The sequence below is a fragment of the Chrysemys picta genome, chromosome 25, assembly GCF_011386835.1.
Source record: "Chrysemys picta bellii isolate R12L10 chromosome 25, ASM1138683v2, whole genome shotgun sequence".
NCBI lineage: Eukaryota > Metazoa > Chordata > Testudines > Emydidae > Chrysemys > Chrysemys picta.
This window is the reverse complement of record NC_088815.1, coordinates 1754393-1761152: the sequence shown is the minus strand read 5'-3', so window position 1 is coordinate 1761152 and position 6760 is coordinate 1754393. Positions and strand designations below refer to the sequence as shown.

The following is a 6760-nucleotide window of genomic DNA, read 5'->3' as shown; positions in this document are numbered from 1 at the left end:
TTTAACAGCAACGCTTAGCTAACAGAATGGAGAAAGGAATTCTCTGCTAAAGATTCAACCTGCCCCTTTGGCCAACTCCACCCCTTCCCTGAACAGAGTGTGCTCAGAACAACACCCACACACACACACACACACACGCAAGCCCACAGCTGGGCACCCAGCACAAAGCAAGGGAGGGGGTTGCTTGGCTTGTTTTACTTTTTACTTTGCAGAAGGTTTTTTGAAAAGCATTTTCTGCTCCTGTTCCCCATGGTGAGGAAGCAGATGGTTGTGGGGAAGGGAACTTGAGAGCGGTGGAGCAGGGGCAATAGGGGAAGTTGGGGAGGCTGAAGGGGGAGATGGGGGAAGGGGACATTTGGGGGGAGGCTGAAGGGGGCAATGGGTTGAAGGAGGCTGGGGCAGAGTGGCAGTTGGGGGGGGCTGCTCATCCCCATGGGAGGGGAGGAGGAAGAGGAGCTGCCCTTGTATCAGAAGCTGTTTCCTATTAGAACTTGCAACTTCACTGATCCTGAGCAGGGTCCTGTGATCAAAGGAGAACTAGATGGGTTCATGGAGGACAGGTCCATCAATGGCTGTTAGCAGGGATGGGCAGGGATGGTGTCCCTAACCTCTGTCTGTCAGAAGCTGGGAATGGGGGACAGGGGATGGGTCACTGGATGATTCCTGTCTGTTCATTCCCTCTGGGGCACCTGGCACTGGCCGCTGTCAGCAGACAGGACACTGGGCTAGATGGACCTTTGGTCTGACCCAGTCTGACCGTTCTTATCTTCTAATGTACTTCTCACATGCTCAGTAACATCTGCAAGTTGCTGCCCTCACGCGCCATCAGAATCTGCTCCCTGCAATCAAAGGCAGGGAAAATCCCCCTGAAAGGGGGAAATCGGAGGGGAGGGATGGGCAGAGGGACAAAACTGGGACAGGATCAGGGGTTCAGACTGGGGTGGGGCTGCCCTGCCAGGTAGGTGCAGAAGGGAAAACCCCCAGATAGAGGGAGGCAGAGGGGATAAAAGTTATGACGGGTGGGGGGAGCCGTCAGCAGCAGTTCCAAACTAGGGTGTGGTGGAGGGTAGAAGGACTTGTGTTCCTCACTGGATGGTCCATCTCAGCACCCCCTCCCCAGGGCTGTGGTGTTAAAGGCCCCGGGTGGCCCTGTGCCCAGCTCTGCTCTAGCTGAAATGGTGACTGAGCTGCCAAGGGAGACTTGATCCAGGGAAATAGTTTAAACCTCCCCCCTCCCCCCCATCATAAAACAAACTGATGATCATCAGTTCATCACTTCACCACTGAACTGCCCAGTGCCTGGCTTGGAGATGGGGGCAGGAGGAGAGAGACAAGAGTGAGATTTCAGTATCTCCAGGTAGGTCCCACGGCTCCAGTAGCCCCAACAAACACTGTGGGGTTTTAATTCATAGCTGTTGTTGGTCTTGGGGAGACCTTGGTGCAGCAGCGGGGGAGGGTGTCTGACGGGGTTGGTGGTCTGGCTCAGGGTGGAGGGGTGGCACAGCTGGGAGGTGGAGGGGTCTGTGTGGTGGGGGAGGGTAGGGGATGGATTGGTTCTGTGGGAGAGGAGAGGGGGGTTGTTGGCAGGGGGCGATTGGGTTGTACGGATGGGGCCTGGGTCTGGGAGGGGCCTGGGGGAGGGAGAGGCTATAGGGGACTTGGATCGGGGGCTTGGGTCAATGGCATGGCTGTGGCTGTTGGACTGGGAGGTAGTGAGGGGCAGCAGCATGGCTGCCCCCAGGGGGACACAGCATGGCTGTGGGGGGCTGTGGGGGGAGAGGCTGTCGGGTGGCACAGCTGGGTGGGGTGGCTGCACCCTGGCTTGGGGTGAGGAGGACAGTCGCTGGGGGATTGTGGAGTGGTGGGCCACACTGGGGCCTGGGGGCTTGTGGGGGGAAGCCCCATGGGGCTGTGGGCGGGGTAGTGGGGTGGCACCAGACCACGGTTGTTGGTCGGCCTTGGGGCATCTCTGGCTGTGTGCACCAGCGGGGGACGGGGGGTCTGTCACCCACTAGGCGTAAGTTGTGGCATCGACTGATCTAGTGACATTTTGTATCTTCATTTTTATTTAAAAACACAGCTCGATCCCCTCGGCCCGGTGCCTTTGAAATCCCTGGGCCCCTGGGCATGGACCCCTTGGCCCCACGTCCCTGCTGGGGGCCGGGGGTGACGCCACAAGACATGATTAAGAGCCAGACCCCCCGGCCAGACCCAGGGACTCCAGCTCGCCAGGGCCCAGGAGGCACCGGGCGGAGCGAGCCGGGGCCCAGCCCAGCAGCAGGAGTGAATTGCTGGCGCTGCCTTGCCAGCCCCCCGGGCCTCGGCTGCTGCCTTGGGGCCCCCCCGAGCCCTGGCTGCAGGCGGGGAAGGGACATTCCCGCTGCCCCGCCCCCCGAGAGACTCTCCCCGGGCAGAGACCCCGGCCCGGCCCCCCTGACTGGGACCCTGAGCCCCCCCGGCAGTGCCCCACGTGGGGAGAAGGGGAGACCTGCCCCCTGCAGGGAGCTGCTCCCGGTGCAGCCTGTGCGGGGCGGGCGGCCCAGGCTGCTCCCAGCGGGGCGAGCTGCGAGTCCCGGCCTCGGGCAGAGGGAAGCGGCTGCAGCGCCCAGGGTTTGCAGGGGGTGGGGGCGGGGCAGTGACATGTGGGGAGCCGGGGGGAGGGGGAAGAATTGTGGGAGGGGGCAGGAATTGGGGAACAGGGATGCAGGAGGGGGGTGAGCAGGGATGTGGGAGGGGGCAGGAGGGGGAAGGGGAATGTGGTAGGGGGCGGGAGGGGGGGTGACCGGGGATCTGGGAGGGGGCAGGAATTGGGGAACAGGGATGCAGGGGGCGGGAGGGGGAAGGGGAATGTGGTAGGGGGTGGGAGGGGGGTGACGGGGATGTGGGAGGGGGCAGGAATTGGGGAACAGGGATGCAGGGGGCGGGAGGGGGATGACCGGGGATCTGGGAGGGGGCAGGAATTGGGGAACAGGGATGTGGGAGGGGGTGGGAGGGGGCTGGACTAGAGGGAAACTCTGAGTGTCCGATAAAGGGAAGAAAAGGGGGGATGTGGGGGAGGGGCTGTGGGGGGGCTGGAGGGAGACTATGGAGCAAGCAGAGACTGGCTGGGGAGGGCAGAGCCAGAGGGCAGGAGGAGGGAGAGGGATGGGCAGAGATACAATGGCAGCTCCCCCAGCCCATGGGGTAGGAGATTGGGAGGGGCTGCCCCGCCCAGCAGCCACTGGGAATCTTTTTCCCTAGACATGGTCAAACCAGGGATATCAAAGGTGAACCAGGAAGTACTGGGTTTACTGGTTTGCTTACCGGTTAACCGGACCTTGCCAGTTAACCCCGCCGACCGGCCAGCCCCCCTGGGCCAGAGGAGTCCCGGCTACAGTGGGCTGGGGGGTGTGGGGCAGCCCCACGCCGGTGGGCAGGCAGGATCCCGGACAGAGCCATGCTGGAGTGGCTCCAGCCCTGTCTTCGGCAGCCATGGCGGCCTGGAGCAGACCCTGCCGTACCTGGTCTGTGGGACCCCAGCCCCGGCTGCCCTGTGCCGGCCTGCTGGAGAGACCTGAGGTAAAACGGTTAACGAGTTCAATGATATAATTCTAACCGGTTAATCGTTTTAACCAATATTTACATCCCTAGGTCAAACAATCATGGGGGGGGCATCAGACTTCCCACTAAGGGCTCAGAATTTGCAAATATCCTCCCACCCCCTCTGCGCACACACGCCCCCTGCTCCTAATTTACTCTTTGTTTGGTTAAGACAGTCTCATTATTTGGGGATCTTACTCCTGGATGATAAATGTTTGGGGCTGACAGGACTGAACAGGGTCCCTCTCCGATTTCTGTGTCAACCAGAGTCACCGCTAGCAACAGCAAGAAGGGAGTTCACCTCCCAGTTGTTTTGGTTTGATTCTGGTTCAGTTCCATTCAATACGTTTGGTTTCATTTCTGGTTCAAGGCCACTGAAAGAAACAAAAATAGAAGTTCAGTTACTAGTTTAAATCCTATTTCAAACTTAGTGGAGGTAAATCCAGCTGCAATTCAATATTGGAAACTGTTTGGATTTTTGATTATTTATTTATTTGGTAACTTTAACTTTACATGAGTTTCCCTACTGTTTTTGTGTTGTCAAATACACATGATTATTTTTTCCTAAACAGTCTGTTTGAGAAACCTAAAAAAACATATTTAAACATTTGCTTTGTCATACAGGCCCTCTGCAGTGAAAGGACACATTGGAGGCCCGGAGAGAGCCTTTTGACGCTCACTTGTGTTATGGAACTGCCGGTATGAATTTTGCTAGTTGATTTAGCGTGGGCGTGACATTTTTCAGCTGTTCCCAGTAGTTCAATATGTTTTCTTTCTTATGGAGACGTGGCCCATCTGTGAATGAATCAGGAATTGGCCCAATCCTTTTTTGAGCTTTCCATTATCCAGATATCGCTTCCTTTTTAGAGATTTCACAAGCGTTCAGAAGACATTCCAATTCATCTTTCAGTTTCAGACGTGTCTGACATTGATTCTCTGACATCATTATTTCTGACTCAAGCATTTCCATCTTCATCCACTTTTTGGTGTCTTGAAATTTTGCCTTGACTTTGTCCTCTGCTGATAGTGGGGGTTGATGTCTAGGATCAAGATATATGTGTGAGAGAAACAGATCTCTCTGGGGTAGGGGTGGGTATCAGACAGTGCCGCGGAGGGGGCTGGCGGGAGGCTTCAGTGGGGAAGGGAGTTTGGAGCTTGAACCCTGCCTCAAGTGGGGCAACTGGAGGGAGGAGCTGCCCCAGGGGTGGGGATGATGGGAGGAGGCATGTCAAGGGGAGAGGTTTGGGCAGCCGTTACCTTTGCCCTTGGACTTGAAGAATTATTATGAACTTCAGGGCCCAGGGAGCATCCAACCACTTCTCTCCCCAGGGGTATCTCAGAGATGGATCATCTACCTCTGGGCCTCCTTCTGCCTCCCATGGTGTGCAGGCAGCTCCCAAGGTTTCCCTCTCCCTCCCTGCTCTTTTGGGCTGGCCCCCTTCTCTTCTCATTGTTCTGGGGCCCTCACTAGCCCGCTACTCTCTTGTCTTCTCTTCAAATGAAAATAAGATCTCTGTAGGTTATTATTATTATTTTTATATAATGAGCTTTAAAAATGCTGAATCTTTCTTTTAATTGGTAACACACACACACACCGCCCTTTTTTTTTTGGTTCAGTTCTGGTTCAGTCGGTAAAACAAATGCATGGGTGAGATTCGGTTCTGGTTCATGTACGAAATCCCGGGTTGAACTGGGTCTCCGGTTCCGCTATGGGTCCAGAGGGGCAAATGAGATCAGCATCAGCCTGACTGTCCCTGGGGGCTGCGGGGGCAGCGCAGGGAGGCTCGGTCGTTAGCCGCCCCCAGCAGAGGCTCCGGTCATTGCTCAGGCCGAGGAGTCGGTGTCGTCTCTCTCTGAGCTCAGGATACTGGAGCCCTGGAGCTCGCAGGGCTTCCTGGGGCAGATGCTGCTGCCTCTGCTGGGATCTGGGGGCCTGGGCTGAGGAGCTGCTGCTTCCGAGTGGGGTCTGTGCTGGGACAGACCATCACTATGATCCCAGACCAGCTGTGCCCAGCCAAGGGGGGACTTTCTCCTGGGTCTGGAACTATCCCCCTGGGGCAGCCCTGGGCTGTGCTGGCATCAGCTCCTGAGCCAGAGACTGCAGGTGATACGAGAGATCTGGGGTAAGTGCTGGGGCCTGGCTGGAAAGTGACTCTGCAGAAATGGCTCCTGCTCACCCCATCTCTGCCCCGAGTGTCTGCGCGGCTCAGAGCTGCTGCCCCAGCGCCCCCAGGCTCACGCCCATTAGCAGTGGCTGTAGCTATTGGCGAGGAAATGCCCACGGGAATGCAGGACAGTGACCAGCTCTTCGTGCAGGAGGGAGAGGGGAAAGACTGGAAGGGGCAGCTGGAGCAATCAGTGGGGAGGGAGGTTCTGGGCACCCAGCCTTGCCCAGCTCCATTCCCTGCAGCCCCCCGGGGCAGTGACTTTCCTGGGAGAGGTGAGGAGCAGGGAGAGGAAAAGCCAGTTCCTGCCTCTGCCTGGTCCCTGCGCTGCTGGGGGAATGGGCTGTTCTAGGGACAGTGTCGCGGGATCCCCCAAAGCGGCTCCTTTGATTCTGCTCTTTTCTGGCGTTTGGCTCAGAGACTCTTTTCCTGGGATAGTGTAATAGCGTCTGGTGGGTTTAGTCCCGGGGGAGAGGTCGGGTCTGTGCTGTAATAATGTCACTGAGGCTTCTCCCAGCATGGCAGAGTCTAGTGTCTGTCTACAGGGACAGAGCCTGGGGGAATCGGGGTGTGAAATGGACTAACACTCATTCAGAAACCTCCCGAATTTCCCTTCTCACCCTGACAGGCTGCAGAATAACGACCCCATTTTGCTCCAGATCGTCCTATCCTCCTAGGGGCCGGGGCAGGGAAATGGCTGTGGTGGATCCAGCTCAGGTAGGGGATTTTGGGGGAGCTGCTGGGGAGGGTTGTTGTAGAGGGGGAGGGTCAGGAAACACTCAGGCTGAGGTTTGGGGGGACAGGGACTGATAAACCTGCTGGGACATGCTCAGCCTCTGTCCTGGTTTATGAACAGACCCATTGGGAGTGTGTGAACATTCCCCCATTTCTGAAACTGGAAACACCCCCCTGGACAGGGCTGGGAAAACAGAGCAGAGCACTGGAGCCTGAACCCCCTAGGCAGAGACTGCAGTGAATACAAAGGGGAGGTGCTGGGATTCCTGTCCCTGTTCTCT

At 57.4% G+C, this 6760-nt stretch overlaps 1 long non-coding RNA gene across 1 annotated transcript; it reads left to right on the top strand.

Annotated features, from left to right (window-relative positions):
- Positions 1-3144: 3144 nt before the first annotated feature.
- LOC135977439 (uncharacterized) lies at positions 3145-6462 on the top strand. Its single transcript, XR_010594931.1, has 3 exons — positions 3145-3558; positions 4204-4278; positions 6373-6462. It is a non-coding gene; the product is annotated as an uncharacterized LOC135977439 (long non-coding RNA).
- The last annotated feature ends 298 nt before the right edge of the window (positions 6463-6760 follow it).